Source organism: Ochotona princeps, chromosome 4, assembly GCF_030435755.1.
Source record: "Ochotona princeps isolate mOchPri1 chromosome 4, mOchPri1.hap1, whole genome shotgun sequence".
NCBI lineage: Eukaryota > Metazoa > Chordata > Mammalia > Lagomorpha > Ochotonidae > Ochotona > Ochotona princeps.
In genome coordinates this window covers 96,474,473-96,488,238 of record NC_080835.1, presented here as the reverse complement: position 1 = coordinate 96,488,238, position 13,766 = coordinate 96,474,473, and the positions used below count along the sequence as shown (strand labels likewise).

The window sequence follows — 13,766 nt, the reverse complement described above, 5'->3', positions numbered from 1 at the left end:
GTCCTCGCCTTGAAAGCCCCGGAATCCCATATGGGCGCCGGTTCTAATCCCGGCAGCTCCACTTCCCATCCAGCTCCCTGCTTGTGGCCTGGGAAAGCAGTGGAGGACGGCCCAATGCATTGGGACACTGCACCCGCGTGGGAGACCCGGAAGAGGTTCCAGGTTCCCGGCTTCGGATCGGCGCGAATCGGCCCGTTGCGGCTCACTTGGGGAGTGAATCATCGGACGGAAGATCTTCCTCTCTGTCTCTCCTCTGTGTATATCTGGCTGTAATAAAATGAATAAATCTTAAAAAAAAAAAAAAAAAAGAATGCAAGGTTGGGAAAATGTTAGATGTTGAAGAAGGTTTGTTCAAGATCCTTCTCCTGGAGACTTCACTGAGGACCAAGCTCAATGTAGTCTCCAAGGATGCTCCAGGTAGAAAAGAACAGCGAATCCCAATGGCTCCGGGGAAGGCGTGGTCAGGTAAACTGGAGCAATGGGAAGGGAGCCGTTGTCGGTTTTGAGCAAAGGAATGCCAAAATATGATCTAAAATAGTTTTGTTTTTTAAGTCTACAGCTAACCCCTCAGTATTCTCATATTAAGCTAAGAAGCTGAAGGGAAAATGCCCACACGTTGAGAAGAATGAGCGAGCTAACGAAGAAAGCAGCTCTGTGACACCTCAGAAACCAAGCTTAAAATCAAATATTCCAGTGAAGAGAACACACCATGTGAGTCAAATTCTGATGAGGAAGACTGAAAACTGACTTGGATGTGAAAATGTGAAAGTAATTAATTTTTTTTTTAATTATTTATTGTTTAACTTCAGTAATTACATTGTATTATGTGACACAATTACATAGATACTTGGGTTCTCCCCACCCCTCCCCAAACCCTCCCACCATGGTGGATTCCTCCACCTTGTTGCATAACCACAGCTCAAGTTCAGTTGAGATTTCCCCATTGCAAGCGTATACCAAACATAGAGTCCAGCATCTTATTGTCCCGTCAAGTTCAACGGCTTCTTAGGTATACCCTCTCTGGTCTGATGACAGAGCCAGCAGAGCATCATCCCAGTCAATTGAAAGCTCGAACATACCATCAGCAAAAATTTACATCATTATGGAATTAATTGACATATTAATGAGTAACCAATATGTTAAAAGTAAATGCGGGTTCCCAGCCACCTTCTGTGACCACCTCACCTATACTTCAATTTTAGTTTATACACAACATATAACATTCAAAACATAACATGTTATACTTAACATCATATCATCTTAAATTAAGGCAAACATGTGGTATTTAACCTTTTGGGATTGGCTCATTTCCCTTAGCATTATGGTTTCCAGTTTGGCCCATTTGGCCACAAAGAACTGCATTTTGTTTTTTTTAATAGCTGAGTAGTATTCCATGGAGTAGATGAACCATAGCTTTCTTATCCAATCCTCTGTTGATGGGCATTTTGGTTGCTTCCATGTTTTTGCAATTACTGATTGTGCTGCTATGAACATAGGAGTGCATGTTGGTTTCTCATAGAACAAGTGTTCTGGATATATTCCTAGGAGTGCTATTGCTGGATCATACGGTATGTTGAATTTGAGTTGTTTGAATATTCTCCATACTGATTTCCATAGAGGCTGTACCAGCCTGCAGCCCCACCAGCAGTGGAGTAGGGTTCCCTTTTCCCCGCAACCTCGCCAACAAGTGTCGTTGGTGCTTTTATTCATGTGGGCCAGTCTTACTGGCGTTAGGTGGTACCTCATTGATGTAGAAGACTTATTTGAAGAAAACTACAAACTACTTAAAAAAGAAATTGAACAAGACCTCAAAAGATGGAGTAACATCCCATGCTCCTGGATAGGTAAAATCAATATCATTAAAATGTCTATACTGCCAAAAGCAATATATACATTCAACGCAATCCCAATCAAATTGCCCAAAACATTCTTCATGGAACTGGAAACAATGATCCAAAGGTTCATCTGGAAGCACAAAAAACCACGGATAGCTAGAACTATCCTGAAGAACAGGAAGTTAGCAGGGGGAATCACAGTTCCGGACCTCTGGACATACTATAGGGCAGTGGTTATCAAAACAGCCTGGTACTGGCACAAAGATAGAGAGGAAGACCAATGGAGCAGAATAGAAATGCCAGAAGGAAACCCACACAGATACAGCCAAATAATCTTTGACAAAAAGACAAACGACAACCCAGGCAAATGGGAAGGTCTGTTCAATAAATGCTGTTGGGACAACTGGTTGATAGCCTGCAGAAACAAAAAAATAGATCCACATCTCTCACCATACACTAAGATCAGATCTAAATGGATAACAGATCTAAACCTACATCCAGAAACCTTCAAACTTTTGGAAGAAAATGTTGGAAACACACTGGAACACTTAGGGGTAGGCCCTCACTTCCTAAAAAAGACTCCAGATGCAGTAGAAATCAAGACCAAAATAAACAATTGGGACCTCATCAAACTAAGAAGCTTCTGTACAGCTAGAGAAACAATCAACAAAGTAAAAAGGCAACCCACAGAATGGGAGAAGATCTTCGCGCACGACTTAGGTGATAGAGGGCTGATCTCCAGAATATACAAAGAGCTACAAAACAACCAAAATGTCAAAACAAACAAGCCACTCAAGAAATGGGCACGGGAAATGGGCAAACACTTCACAAAGGAACAAACCCAAATGGCAAATAAACATATGAAAAAATGCTCAAGTTCCCTGGCAATAAGGGAAAGTAATTAATTTTTATGATGAGTGATGTCTTTGAGGGCAATTGTCTTCAGGGCTTTTGCCTGTTGGAGTATACTTAGAGAGAGGGAACTGGAAACCGTAATTTCACACAACTCTTTCAATGAATTTTATTGCAAAGAGACACAAAGAAACAAATGGCTGATTGGAAACTTGGGTTAATGAAAAAGGTTTTTTTTTTTTTTAAGTTCAGAGCAGAGGCTAGTATGGTGGCATAGAGGGTTAAGTTTACACTTGTAACCAGCATCCCATCAAGGGAAAAATAGTTTGAGATGCAGTTGGGAAATTGTATGTCAATCCAGCTCCCTGCCAACGTGTCTGGGAAGACAATGAAAGATGACCCAAGTGTCCAAGCTTGTGCTACCTGTGTGGGAGACCAGGATGGAGGACCTGATTTTTTTCCTGGCCCAGCCCTAGCTGCAGCCAAAAATTTGAGGAATGAATCAATATATACGCAGATCTGCATCCCCACCTCCACCACCACCTCCCCTTCTTTTTCCATCTCCCCTCTGCATGTAGGCTGAGCAAAGCCATGCCTGGCATGAACAATCACACACAGAGGCCAGTTTGGCAAGGAACTGACATGAATGAGCCTCAGAATAGATTCTCCAGCTCTAATTTAGTCTCCAGAGATTGCTCTTGGCTAATAAATTCAGTACAACCTTATAAGAGACCCTGAACCAGGCCACCCAATTAGAAGCTGTGTGAGATCTTATTAGTTGGTTTTAAGATGCTAAATTTGGGGACAACTTGGTACACAAGAGGGCACTAATACAAATACGAAGAAAGATCACCAGTTAATAGAGGATAAGATATGGGAGGTTTGAGGAAGAATGAAAAAATATAAAATGGTTCTCCAGAAAAGAGGAAATAGGAACTAGAGAAAAATATAATTGCCGGATGGCTTCAAGGACCCATATGAGGTTATGACCACTAAAGTGAGACCAATTAACAAAATTGAGTGGGTTTTTTTAAACAGTCATGTGGTTACTGGCATGAAGGAGTTAAAGAACTGAATTTCAGTTGACTTTGTTAAAAAAAAAAACTATTAAGCAAGAAAGGGGCGAATGAAATAAAGATTAATACAAAGGAGTAATGAAATTATTAGAATAGGTAATTAAAGAAGGAACCACAAGACAAATGTGAAATAGGGGGCAGTGAAAAGTTGGTAGGACTAAGATTATAGTTGGGGTGGGGTCCCAAGTTTTGCTGCAGCAGGATGCTATGAAGATTGTGCTTAACAAAATAAAAGGTAGTGGCCTGTGAGTGGGATGCAGGGGGTGGAGAATGTGGAGGGGTTGTGGCCCAAGGTATAACCAAGGACGTGAAATGCACAGTATACTGAGTTGAAAAGATCAATGTGGAAGAGGAGGTCACGGGGAATTAAGTCCAGGAGAACTGGATGGATTATATGTGAAGATACTGAAATCATCAAAAACTATTAGCAAGAATTCTGTTGGTGACTTCCAGGAGCATATGGCTTCTAGGAATATAAGGAAAGGTGCTGGACATTGGTAAGTGAGAATAACTTGGAAAGCAGCAAATGGTATCGTCTTATGATTAAAAAAAATGTTTAAGTCAAAGACATGAAAAAGGGAGGGTTTGGCTTAGAAGGAGCACGAAGAGTATTGTTCACACATTACATAAATTCTCAGTCAGTGAGAATTAGGAAGGAAATGAGGAAATCCATTCTACCTCCACCCAGAAGGGTATGGAACAGAAAACAGTTACCACAGAGGAAGGCTGAAGTATACACCTACGCCTACACATTCATACACAGACACACACACACACACGTGAACATAAACACTTGGCAGAAATGCTGTTAGATTGAAAGGGTTAATTGTAAAGGTGACTGTGCTGCTGGAAGTCTGGAATCTCCAAAGAGATACCTGCATCCTGTTAGAAAAAGTTCCTGTTTCCTGAAACACTGGGAGGCAGACAGGAGATAGGGAGAATCTTGGAGTTTTGAGATTTACGGGAAAGACAACTACCTTCGAGGCATGCTGTTTTATTTTTGTCTGCATTGAAGTGATATGATCAGGACCCTAAGCCTATGCATTGTAAACTTCTATTACCTGCTTTCTGCTTTGTGTCACAAAGCTTTTGATTTTCCCACAGTACTTGCTGTAAAAACCCCACACTTATTTTGCTAGGTGCACTTCTTGCTCATGGCAAGACTGGCCATGGACGTACAATTAAAATCATTTCACTCTCCTTGGAGTCTCACTCCATAGTGGTTTGGTAAAAACTTATACTCTTGCTGCATTTTGAGATTTATGTATCAGTTCCTGTTCCCACTTTTTGACCTCTCCAACACGGCTTGTATTCTGTTTGGCCAGAATAGGTCTCTCAACAGGAAAGCTGTTTGTTTAGAAATGTCTGTCTGATTCAGAAGCCAAAGAAAAAAAGGGTTCAGAACACTCTGTATCCTTTTTCTGTGGTTGTGTGTGAGTGAGTGGGTGGGTGGGAGGTGTCACTGGCCCAGTCTGCACACAACCCTGAGTCCCTGGTCTTTGACAGGAACCCATCCCAAACCAAGCTAATTGTTTTATAAGCCCCAGAGAGCAATTTATTGGTCGTTCCCTGTTCCATTTGTAACTGGTGGCAAGAATACAAGTGGACACCTGTGCCAAGTAGACATTTTGGTCACATGGCGGTTCTCAGGGCCTAGGCTATGGAGAATTTCCATGGACAGGTAAAACATGCTCTCAAAGGAACTGTATGCTGGGAACTCAACCTCATGCAGTTGGATCATAACCGCTTTCATTTCAAGTTAGAGCAGGATTTTCTGGAACTAACCAATATCCCAGGCTATTTCCTGAAAGCAGTTGTGGCACTGTTTGTTCTTCCTCCTCCTCATCCACTTCTCAAAAATATCCTAGCTGGAGTAACTAGAGGGGGTCCCTCTGCTTGCCTGAGCAGACCAGGTTTTGCAGTAGTTTTTCACTGCAAATAGCATCAAGAGCAGATTGCTCCACTCAAGCCTGGTTTTCTCAATAGCATCTGCTACACTGCTTTTGCAAAAGATCCTCTAATTTTATACTAGTCACAAGTTTTTTCTCTGTATCCTATGTGTGTGATTTTAAAAATAATAATAACATAGTCATCTCTGTCTCTCCATATTACCAACTCTGTCCCTAGCATGCACATGAGATGTCTTGTACAGGTTGTCCTTCCCAGATAGAAGCTGTAAACCTTTTAGAAAATTTTTAATTTTTCTGCCCAGCTTCCATTCCCCGACTTCTTCTACTAGTTACCCCTCTATGTGGGAGAAGGCACATGGTCCAGCCTGGGGTAGTTTTCTATCCTCCTAGCTATTGTGATTGATCCAGAGCTGTGGGTCTAACCCAAGATAGGCCAATCATAGTTCAACATTGAGAAGAAATTTTTTTTAAAGCTCTCCTTTTCATTTGTTAAGGGTTTGTTTATTGAAAAGGCAGTGTCAGAGAGAGAGAGAGACAGGTGTTTTTCATTTGCTAATTCACTCCCTAAGTGGCTGCATCAACCAGGATACTCCAAGCTGAACCCGAGTGCCATGAACTCTATCCAGACCATCTTATGCTGACTTGCAACTTGCGTTAGCGGGGGCCTGGAAAAGAAGGGGAGAAGCCAGGACTTGAATATTGCTCTGATATAGAATGTCATCTTTGCTGGTGATAGCTTAACCAGTTGTAGCACAACACCAGCCCCTCCCAAGACTTGCAGCTGGTTCCATCTCTTCCCTGGATGAGAAGTTCCACTATCTAATGATGTTAACTATTAGCTATATCTGGCTTTGTTAATTAAATGAAATTTTTCACTTATTTCTTTAGTCCTACTAGCCAGAAGAGACTAAAATTGGCTAGCATTGTCGACGACACAAATATAGAACGTTTCCATTGTCATAAGAATTAATAGAGGACCTCATTGATACTCCAGAGTGTCCTGGTTCAGTGACAGAACCTTCATCCCAGATGAGTGTGAAGGTTCCAGAGAATGAAGCTGACACCAAAAGCAAGAGATGAGTGATGCACGTGTCAGCATTTAAGTAGATCATTTCTAATTATTCCTGCTTCTTCCAAAATATTACCTCATGCCATAAATGCATGTTGGCAAACCAACATTCTTCAGTTTGTCAGGGAGCAATGCAGACTCCAAATCCTGCAGGCCTGGGCTCTGGAAGGCTCTATGTGCTGTACAAGCCAAATCCCTAACTCTAGCAATAAATGATGAAAACTCTGGGCTGCTTCAAGGCCACTTCCTTTACCAATTTAATTGGGCATCTTCTTTTAAGAAACCTCACATAGATTATCTGTCTTAGTATCCTGGCCACACCTCCAGCCCCAGCGCCTCATCCTGTTGTGGGCCTTCTTTGTCTCACTTCTTGTTTCAGAATTCCCACTTGACCTACCTCCTTCTTAATTCTAGGCCTGGCCGAAGGCAACCTACTTCAGGAGTATAGTATCATGAACACTAGCAAGAGGCACACGTTGAGTCTGGGCTTTGCTAATTGACAAACTGTGTGACTTTGAACAGATCACTTAACCTCTCTGAGCTTCACGTCCCTCCTTGAAAATGAAGGGGAAAAATAATCCTACCACATGGTCAGAAGGTGAAATAAAATAATATTTTAAAAGGTAACTTGCAGTGCAAATATCCACTACACTTGCTTAAAGATGGGGTCCAGGGGCCAGCATGATGGCCTGCAGGCTAATATTCAGACTGCGGCACTGACATCCTGTTTGGGCTCCGGTTCTGGTACCAGCTGCTCCACTTCTGATGCAGCTCCTTGGTCAATGCGCCTGGGAAATCAGTGGAACATAACCCAAATCTGTGGGTTCCTGGGCCCCTGTGGGAAACCCGGAAGAAGCTTTTGGCTCTCAGCTTTGGATTGGCCCATGTCTGACCATTGTGGCCATTGGGGGACTAAACCTGTGGGAAAAAAATCTCTTTTTTTCCCCCCTTTCTCTCTGTAATTCTGAATTTTGAGTAAAATAAATAAATATTTTAAAAAGGAAAAAAAGATATATGGAGTCCAGCGTTATGCCACACCTGTTTCATCACCACTTGCATACCAGGATCCCATATCAAACTGCCAGTTCAAGTCCTGGCTGTTCCAGTTCTGATCCCTCTCCTGCAACTATGCCTAGGAAAGCCACATCTAATGGCTCAACTGCTTAGGCCCCTGCCACCCACATGGGAGACCTGGATTGTCCTGGTTTTTTTTTTTCCCCCCAAATAAATCAATCTTTACAAAAACAAAATTTTTAAAAAATTACATTACCACTTTCCCAAACAAATTTAAGTCCCTGGATGCAAGAGTTTGTTCCTTTTGAATCTGTCCCCTCCCGTCCGCTGCTGTTGTTAACATCTGGAACTTAGAGTGCCCATCACACAGTAGGCAACTGTTAGTTGCAGGCCAGCTGATTTGCATTTCTGTGCTTCCCCCTCTTGGGGGGAGAGTTGGGGGAGGGGAGTGAATCCCCTGGTTGGTGGGTGGACATCATCTGAGGAACTAGGAGAAAGGACACAATGGGGCCTTTCAGGGCTTGGGGCAGAAAGCGAGGTTTCCCCATGAGTTTGCAACCTGTTTGTATTTGAGCAGAGAAGCTTTGTAAGGACAGAACTGCAGGGATGTTCTCTAGCATGCCCTCCTGCATTTCAAGTAGATCAGCAAAAGCAGGATCTTTCCAGACTTCTAGTGCCCATTAATTTATCCCCTTTGTTCTCCGGAGGGCTGTTGAATAGGGCACGTTCTGCAACCATGGACACAGGCCCGCGCCGTCCTCTCCGCTTCTGAGCGGGTGGGAATTCTATTCAAAAATCAAATATTTACTCTCAGCCTAAAAGGCTTTGATGTTTTTCTGTTTTCCAGTATAGCAATGGGAACGCCTCTCTCTGCCTTTCCAAATTTTGCCCAGAGCCCTGCACCACCCTGAGGTCAGTATTTCTTCTACCAAGCCCCACCCCTTTGGAACACTATTTGGTGGAAGAAACTTTTTGCTCCAAGTGCCTCTTTGTGTTTACAGAAATCCACAGGCAACAAAACTGAGGTTCAGGATGAAGGTCCTGGGGAGCCTCAGGGCACCTTTTGACACCCATCTTCCAATTGACATGTCTCAGCAGAGTTGCAGAGTACAGCCACCTAGAGCACATCGGAAGGGAAGAAAATGTCCCTGGGGAGAGTCATCCCTCACTGTCGGCGCCCACAGAAAGCTTGTTTTGTTCCGAAGGGAGCTGGCTAATCTGTCTCTTGTTCAGAGGTTGCTGCAGGAGCCGGGCCCTGCCTCCTCCCAACACAAAGCCTCACACAAATTCCTTGTTTCCCAGGCGCTGTGCTGTGGCTCCACGCATTCACTGGCTGGCCTTTGCCTCCAGGGGGGGCAGATTGAATTTAAGCAGGGATAGCTTCAGCACCATTTCCATATAGATTTATAGAACACCCCCCCCCAAATTCTTTCTGCTATAATAGAAGGCATAAAAGGGGAAGGCAGAGAGGACCTGCTGACACCCTGAGTTTAGAGACTAAGTGCTGGGTGCAAAAGATCAGGAAGTCCTACTGGGAAGTTAAAGAGCAGGTAGGAAAGCTAAGCTTTGTTCGTGATCACCTGGTTCTCATCCAAGTTCAAATCCGACTGCTTTAACAGCCATGTAACCTCAGAAAGTCACTCACCTCATGAAAGTTTAGGTCTGCTTGTTTGTAAAATGGGATTATATCTTTAAAAGGGATTATATCCCTGAAAGGGGTACCAGGAGAACGCAGTGAGCAAATATTTGCAAAGTGCTTGAGAGAATCAAGTGAGGAGTGGCTTACACACACACACACACACACACACACACACGCACACACACACACACACACCAAGAGCAATCAGAGCGGGAAGTAGGTGTGGTGTGCACAGGATGCCTGCTTGCAAGAATCAGGATAGCGGTCTGGGGAATTAACCTCCCTGGCCCTCCCTGACAGCTCCCTCTCTGCTATCTTCCAGAGTTCCCAGCAGGACTAAGTGATTTGCTCAACAGGCCACCTTTATCAGCTTCCTCCTTCCAAGTTTTCTCATCCCCTCCCCCCGCCCAATATATTACAGGTTGAGCATCCCTACCTTAAAAACCCAATATCTGAATCTTTTTGTGTGCTCATACACAGCCACAAGTGGAAAATTCCACACCTGACCATCGAAAAACAGGTACCTTTTTTGTGTGTATTGTCCCAAAGTTTCTGGTTATTTCTCATGTAGATCAGTCTCTGTTTTGTTCTTCGACTCTGTATGCTCTGCTACTATTCCGGGTGGCACATTTAGATGTTTTTCTCTTTTGAAACAAAATGCCTTCCTTCTGAAGAACCTTGGTACCATCAGTTGGAAGAATGCTTTTCATTCTACTACCAAGATCACTGACAGCTCAGTGGAGGAGACAGATATGACTTAGTTAATAACAGGAAATGAATTAAAGGAAGGAAAGGGAGAGTGCCAAATATAAAATCGCCACTGCCGTGACCGCGACCGCGTTAGGGCAATTCTAAAACGTCGTTAGCGGGACTGTCACTCTACCCCAGACCTCACAGACAGAGGAGTAGGCCAAGTGGGTGGGGACACTCCCAGCTGTAATGTTAAGACTATTTAAAATATTACTTACTTACTTACTTATCATTTTCCTGTGTGTGTTTCTCGGTAAGTGTATGTTTTATCCTTTTGTCCTCCGCTGTTAGGTAACTGGATTTTTTTTTTCTGTACCTTCTTCTTGCTGATTTTGTTGTCTTGATGTAACTTTAGAACTCTTAGGTCTATCTGCAGGCAGCAATTTAACTAGGCAACTCCTTAACCCGTCTGCCCTCTGAGTAATGAAGAGGGACAGGCCGCCTCAGGTATCTCACACTACAGGACAAACCTGCTGCTCTGTGTCCCTCCTCCCACTTTCATGAGATTTTCAGTTCTTGGAAGACAGGGCTCAGTTTTGCAGCTGCTTTTGGATCATTTGTTTCCCATTCCTGCCTAGGACAATGACTCAGTGGAACTCACCAGTTTCCTCCTTCTCTGTTAGACACTTCTGGTGGATGAGTGGGGGGGTCTGGCTGGAGGGGTACAGAGACACTCTTTTCTCAGCTGCAGAGGCCCTGTCGGGGTGCTCTGTGGATAGCCCTGAGTGCAGTGGGTCTGGGCTGCCTTTGGTGCGGGATCCTAGAGCCCTAGAGGTATTGCCAAATTAGGAGGAGCAGCCTAAAGCAACCACGTGCAGCACAGGTGCCAAAAGAACTGGGTCATGCTGCACAGAAGGGGATGGCGCCTAGGAAACAAATCTGTGGGGACAGCTCAGGGAAGGAAAGGGCAGGGGCCCTGGCTAGGCAAGGGCGTTCCAGCCATCAGTCAAGCAGACAGCCTACAGCACTGTTGGCGCAGCCACAGTAGGCACAGCTCAAACCTGGGTTCCCTGAGAACACCCCGAGGAATGAAGGGTTATAGTCCCTACTCCCTGAAGAGCCAAGCAGGCCAAACAGGAGATAGCCACAGTAACTGCAACTTGTTCCAAAAATCAAAGATGCAGACCAACAACTACAATATATTGCTGGCATAAAAGAAATGTAATATTTCTAATCAAGAAATTTCTTTAAAAAAAAAAACTGGCCAGCATCACCAACAATTAGATAGGATATCCATTCCCTCAAGGACAACCCAGAGGACACCAGGAAGGCCAGCTGAGAGCAACATGATGCGTAATGTTCGAGAGTAAGCTGCCTATGACTGTTCTGTGTCTCAGAACCCAGCTGCCTTTTGGATCAGTGCTCCTCCCAAAGTGGACTCCAGTGATGTCTGCAAATTCCCAAAGAGGTACCTCATGTATGTCCACACTGGTCTCTCTCCCCTCCTTCCCATGTCTCTCCTATTGTGAACATGAGACAAAGCCAGCAACTGGAAACTCAACCTAGGCTTCTCATTTGCCTGGCAGCAACCCAATTACTTGGACTATTACTTCTGCCTCCCAGGGTGCACATTAGCAGGAAGCTAAAGTCAGGAGTCACAGTCAGGTATCAACCTACATATTCAAAATGTGGAATATGAATATCTTGACCACTAAGCTAAATACCCAGCCCTGCTCCAGTCATTTTAATATTCTCTTTAGAAGGCTCAGGCTCTGCCTGGACAGTTCAGGGACAGTCCAGGGAACTGCTCAAACAAGTTTTCTACATACCAATACTAATCTTGGATTTTGCTAAGAAGGGGTCGGGGCCAATGTTGGTGGTGTGGCTGGAGTCACCCTGTGGCAACAGAAGAACACAGTGTGGATATGTGATTTGCTCAGCATTCCCACTGGTCTCTGCCACTGGCCTCTAGGTTGCTTCCTGGTCTGGTAAAGTTGATGCCAGCTCCCACCATAGCACCCAGAAGCCTTCAGTCTCAAAATCCTTGCATCCATGTCCCCTACTTTCTCTATCTTTTACTTTCTACCAGTTCTTTACTCACTGAGCAATTCTGAGTTCTAATAGGGGCCTGTCGGCACTTTGGGAACTTGTAAGTTCTGCACAGGTACAAGGACCTTCAACATCATTCCTGGGATAGAGGAAGGCAAGGTGTTGGGACTTGTACCTCTCTCATGTCTCCCCAGCACATTTTCTCTCCATAATCCTTTGGGCTAAAGAAATGCAATCTTTAAGCTCTCTATTTCCTGAACAGCACACCATTTACCTCTATTCACCAAGCTTCAAAGTCTAGCATTGACTAGACTTTGAAGGCAAAAGGGAACATTTGTCTACTGGACCATAGAAGAACTCCATGATCTGTTCTCTGATTCATCAAAGGAAAAGCTTCCAGAAATTAAAATATCTTCTTATCCGTTATAAAACCTGGTTTTTAATTCTTTTCATGCTCCCCGGATTCTAAAATATGCTTTGAAATGTTCAAAGTTGAGTAGTTAGCAATGTGGCAGATAAAGCTGCTGCTTACACTGCCAGCATCCCGTATTGGCACTGATTCGAGTCCTGGCTGCTCCACTTCTGATCCAGCTCCCCACTAATGCACCTGGGAGTGCAGTGGAAGACAGCTTGGGCCCCTGCACTCACTTGGAAGACCCGAATAAATCTTCTAGATCCTGGCTTCAGTGTGGCTCCAACTACGGCCTTTGTGGCCAAGTGAACCAGTAAGATAGAAGATTACGCTCCCCGCGTCTCCTTTTCTCTCTGTAACTCCGACTTTCAAATATGTAAATAAAAAGAATTTGAATACTAACTTTCTCTTCCTTTCCATTCCTGCTTAACAATACAGTGCCTCTTTAGCAGGCAGGTGCCTTGAGCAGTGTAAGGAAAAGTCCAAGACACAGAGATGCAAAAGGAAGAAGAAAACTCCTGTGAAGTTCAAAATCAGCGCTTCCCAATTGTCTCCTCTTGCCTTGCCACAGACAGGCTCGGCTGTCGTGCTTCGGTGGTAGAAACTTGTCCTACTCAGGCTTTCTCCAGCATTGTGAAGAGGGTAGTTAGAGAGACAATGGCTCTGTTTATAAGACTAAGATCCGGGTTAGAGATGACTGAGAGGAGGAGTTAGGGACTTTGAAATTATAAAGATCCCTCTACAGGGCAGTTTATAAAGACAAAACAAAACAAAAATGTTTAAAAGCTGTATCTTTAAGAATTTGGTAGGCATACTCCTATGCCAAACTTCTGTCATTTTTTCCATTGGTTCCTCCAGGATAGCAATTGTTTCTCCCCATTTTACAAATGTGAAATCAGAGGCTCAAAGAGGTTATAAGCCAGTGCCAACCCTACTCAACTAGCGAGTTCACCCTCTTTTGGCTGCTCTCATGAGAAGGTGTGGCCTTGTAGGGTAGGGGTGCTTCTCCTCTTTGCAGCCTTCACACAGGGGGTCCAACTGGGCAGTTAGGTTGGCAGCTGGCTGTTAGGGCACCGCCTTCACTTGGCTCTGAATTGGCTGAAGGCAGAGAGGGGGCAGAGTGGCTTCCGGAAAGAGATCGCCACCATCTGTGTGGTTCCGTCGCAGCAGAGACTCCCAACCAGGACGAGGGACAGGCGTGAGAGCTGGAAAACTGAAAG

At 44.2% G+C, this 13,766-nt stretch overlaps 1 long non-coding RNA gene across 1 annotated transcript; it reads left to right on the top strand.

Annotated features, from left to right (window-relative positions):
- Positions 1 to 555: 555 nt before the first annotated feature.
- On the top strand, positions 556 to 13,743 carry LOC131480236 (uncharacterized). Its single transcript, XR_009245363.1, has 3 exons — positions 556 to 711; positions 12,726 to 12,859; positions 12,996 to 13,743. It is a non-coding gene; the product is annotated as an uncharacterized LOC131480236 (long non-coding RNA).
- Positions 13,744 to 13,766: the final 23 nt, after the last annotated feature.